This window comes from Cyprinodon variegatus, unplaced genomic scaffold (genome assembly GCF_000732505.1).
Source record: "Cyprinodon variegatus isolate N-32 unplaced genomic scaffold, C_variegatus-1.0 Scaffold24, whole genome shotgun sequence".
Lineage (NCBI taxonomy): Eukaryota > Metazoa > Chordata > Actinopteri > Cyprinodontiformes > Cyprinodontidae > Cyprinodon > Cyprinodon variegatus.
Window position 1 is genome coordinate 1,719,723 of NW_015150477.1, and position 4,761 is coordinate 1,724,483.

The following is a 4,761-nucleotide window of genomic DNA, read 5'->3' on the forward strand; positions in this document are numbered from 1 at the left end:
AATTATCTAATTGGAGCCTTTGATCTTTTTAAATTATCTAATTGGAGCCTTTGATCTTTTTAAATTATCTAATTGGAGCCTTTGATCTTTATTCAGGGTGGTTTACTCCGGTTTAACATTAAAGCTGTGATGTTTCACCTGGTTTAAAGGACCCATCTGGGTTCTGATCCGCCGGAGCTCAAGATCTTTGTCCTTCACTGACAGAAAGCTGATTAGTCCATCTAACTCATCCAGAATCGGTTCAGAGCTCGGTGGTGTGAACAGGTATTAGACTGAAGGTCTAAGGACTGAGGAACCAACAGACCAAGGAACCCTGCAGAACCGTCCCCCAATCAGACGCTGCCGCGGTATGTGTGTGTGACTGTGTGTGCGGTTGGAAGCTGCAGCCGGCGGATCTGCGGAGCGGCCGGCGGGTCTGCGGAGCGGCCGGCAGGTCTGCGGAGCGGCCGGCGGGTCTGCGGAGCGGCCAATGGGTCTGCAGCTGTAGATCAGTAGAAGGTCTGTCAGACTGGCTGCATTGAACCGCTGTACAGTAGAGAATCTGCACACTACCTATTTATAGAGCGGGCTGCCCTGCAGGTCTGCGGGGCTCCTGAGGAGGGCGCTGCGCGGCGCTTTACTTACTGTTGTACATAGAAGCACTAACGTTAAGATTGTGTTAGAGTTATGATGATTATTTTGTCACTTAATTGAAGCCAATTTGTAATAAATGCAGACGAAGGGATGCCATCCTTCCTGTTGCTATGGATACAGACGCAATATTTATGTTCCTGTTTTGACCACTAGGTGGGAATCGTTGCTGTAGAACTACAGAGATAGAAATGTTTCCCTGTGAGGTCTCCGCCGTGGGCGGGGCTTCTGCTTGTTAGTGCTGAGCCAGTATTAAAGCGTGGAGCGTCCGCCTTAAATGGACGTCACATGACCTCACTACGTTGGTGCCATGTTGTTTTTTTTTATTTTTCATGAAGCGACAGATTAATGGAGGAAAAGAGCCGTTGGAAATAGAAGCTGAGCTCTAATCTGGATTACAAGGTTTTCTAAATCAAAGCAATCTAAAAATTTAAACTAAAAACCTATTTTTGAATAAAAATTGGATATTTTTCTTTGACCGACTGCTGAACGAGTCAAACAGAGTTTAAAGTGAACTAATTCAGCTGAACATCATGTTACATAAAAATGATCAAATTTATCACAAATATTTTCAAGTTTATCATTTAAAGAATTTTGTAAATTTTCCTGAAACTAAAAAATGAAATAAATCCATATTTTTCCTTCAGGTGATTTTAAGATCAATAAAATAACATTTAAAAAAACTTTTAGGATCTGAAGTTTTTCAAAATAATGAATTTGAGGTAAAATTTCCCTAAAATGGTTTTAGAGGAGGAGGTGAGATGGACGGACGATCCGTCTTTCGCGTCTGGGACCAGTTGGTTTAGTTCTGTCCTCTCTGGGCCTCCGTAGAGGAACCCGCTACCACATCATGTTTTAAGTTTATGTTTTTTGCACAGTCTGAACAGGATAAAAGCCGTGATCTCTGCAGGGGGCGCTACCGTCTCTGTCATGTCTACCTCATTTGCACTGATAGAAGAAGAATGTCTGAGTGAATTTTAATGAGTTCTTTAAGGCTTTTCTTGGTTTTCATGTTTGTGCAAATGTTGACAAGGCGAGACAAAGGGACATTTCCTCAGTGAAAGGACTGGACATGTTGGACATGAAGGGAGTTCTGCTCTGGGAACGTTGGACCAGACCCTGCTGGCCTTCCATGGAGGAACGTTGGAACATGGAGGAACGTTGGACCCTGGAGGAACGTTGGACCCTGGAGGAACGTTGGACCCTGGAGGAACGTTGGACCCTGGAGGAACGTTGGACCAGACCCTTTTCTAACTGTGAGGTTTCATTTTGCCAACTTGTGCTGATCTTCCCGATGGTGGGCAACCTGCAGGTGTTTCCTCTCCTAAAGATGAAATCAGATTCTTTTTCACTCTAAATTTCATACAAACTAGTTTGTTTTTTCACTACTAGATGTCAGCCATCTTTGTTCCAACCTTTTCACGCCATTTTATTTATTTTATCTGTTTTGATATAAAGCAACGGGCCAATGTGTAGATGCAGTGTGACGGACTCATAATGACATCACTTCCTGTAAGCTGAGGTCGTTCTCTGAGCTGAATGAATCCATGTGAAATATTCAGAGCATGTTGGTTTTATACAGTAGAAACGTTTCCTGTTGAATCCGTTTCTTGGTCGCTGCCACAGACAGCCGTCCATCCAGCTGCTGTGATGTCAGAGGCCAGCAGGTGTCAAAGCCACGGCGGTGAGGATGAGAAGGGTGGGGATGGATGTTGATGTTCAGGTTTAATGGAGGAAAGTGTGCTGTACAGAAACATTAAATACTTTTGAGGAAATAAAAGAACAAACATGAAGTTGTTTTATTTTGACTCATTCATTGATCTAAAGGCCTTCAAAGAAAATGAGAGCAGAGAGTTGGTTAAACCGCTAACCAGCGGTTAGCTCCAGATCTAAAACCACACACTGTTGCTGCCGACCTTCAACCTTCTTAGCCGACCTTCAACCCTGCTGGCCGACCTTCAACCTTCTTAGCCGACCTTCAACCCTGCTGGCCGACCTTCAACCTTCTTAGCTGACCTTTAACCCTGTGTGCTGACCTTTAACCCTGTTGGCCGACCTTCAACCTTCTTAGCCGACCTTTAACCCTGTGTGCTGACCTTTAACCCTGTTGGCCGATAGCTGTTAACTGATGGTACCCCCATCCCCACTGACTGCCACTATGGGTCCCTGAGCCAGACCCTAAACCCCACCCTGCTCCCTGGGTGGCACAGCCCTCTGCTCCCCAAGGGGAGGGGTTACATGCTGGGAGGGAATTTCTCCAATAAAGTTTTATTATTATTATTATTAGTAATCTGCACAGAATAAAATGAATTACATTAAATTCTCTTATTTCAGTAAAATATTGCATCATGATTTATTGACAGGATTTTCAACAGTCTAAGAAAAGGACTGAGACGCTCTTATTGTGAAAGTTTGCACCGGAAGTAAAGAAATCAAAATTTTCAGAATCTGAATAACTACAAGAAATTACAAGCAAATGTAAGAAGAATTATTAAAAATGCAAAAAGAGATTATTGGAGGAGTTTCTGTAATTCAGTAGGGAGGGAGACAGATGTTTCTAAGGTGTGGGCAACAATTAAAATGATGAATGGGATTAAAAGAACGAGTGGATCCAATATTAAATGTAGAAAAAACTGCAGTTACTGACAGAGAAAAGGCAAAAATGTTGGTGAATACTTCTGTTAAAATTCATAGATCTGAAAATGTTAGTGAAGAAAAAAGGGAGAGAAAAGACTAATTTAAAGAACAAGGATTTATTACAGCAAATAGAAACAAATGAACAGTTGAACATGTTTACAATAACAACTGAATATAAATGATCAGCTCCAGGAAAAGATCCAATTTATTATGTTATGATTAGTAATTTAAGTGAATCTTCTAAAAATATTTTATTAGAAATGTATAATAGGATATGGGAAGATGGGGAACTGCCAAAGAGTTGGAGGGAAGCTGTGATTGTTCCAATCAGAAAACCAGGGAAAGATGAATCAAAACCAGGAAATTATCGGCCAATAGCGTTAAAATCCAACTCCTGTAGAATAATGGAGAGAAAGATAAATGAAAGATTAATATATTATGTTGAAAAGAAGGGACTCGTATCATCTTATCAGAGTGGTTTTAGAAGAGGGAGACGAACAATGGATCCGGTTTTATGTTTAGAGCAGGAAATTAGAAAGGAACAGGTGAATAAAGGAAGTGTTTTTTGACATTGAGAGAGCAACATCGAGAGAGCAGATGATATGATGTGGAGGGAAGGCTTATTAATTAAATTAGAAGAATGGGTATAAATGGTCAAATGTTTAGATGGATTAAAAATTTTCTAGAAGATCGACGAATACAAGTGAGGATAGGGAAGGATTATTCTGAGGGTTGGAAAATTGGAAATGGGACACCACAGGGAGGTGTAGTTAGTCCGTTGTTATTTTCAGTGATAGTTAATCATATGTTTAAAGAAATAGAGGGTGGAATGGGATTCTCATTATTTGCAGATGATGGAGCAATGTGGAAAAGAGGAAGAAATTTAGAATTTATTGTAAAGAAACTTCAGGAAGCAATTTCAGTTGTAGAAAAATGGTCATATAAATGGGGTTTTAAATTTTCAGTAGAGAAAACTAAAATAATGTTTTTTACAAGGAAAAGAGTTGATGAAAAAATTAACTTAAAATTTTATGGTCAGGATTTGGAAAGAGTTAAACAATTTAAATTTCTCGGGATGTGGTTTGATGATAGAATGACATGGGGGGCGTGCACATTAAGAAAATAATCGATAAATGTAGGAAGGTAATAAATATAATGAGGTGTTTAGCTGGAACAGAGCGGGGAGCTGATAGAAAATCATTAAAAGCCATTTATACTGGGTTAGGCTTAGTGGTTATACTGGGTTAATCAGGTCCGTACTTGACTATGGATGCATAGTTTATAACTCAAATACAAGCCTCCATAAGTTAAATAGCTTCAACATCAGGCTTTAAGAATATCTACTGCAGCTTTACAGGTTGAATTGGGAGAAATGCCTCTTAAAGTTAAATCAATTATCTTTAAGCTACTGGTCAGATTTACAGGCACAAAGGAAGGATCATCCAACATTAGAGCTGCTTAAACCTGGATGGGAAAAGAAACAATTAAAGAGCT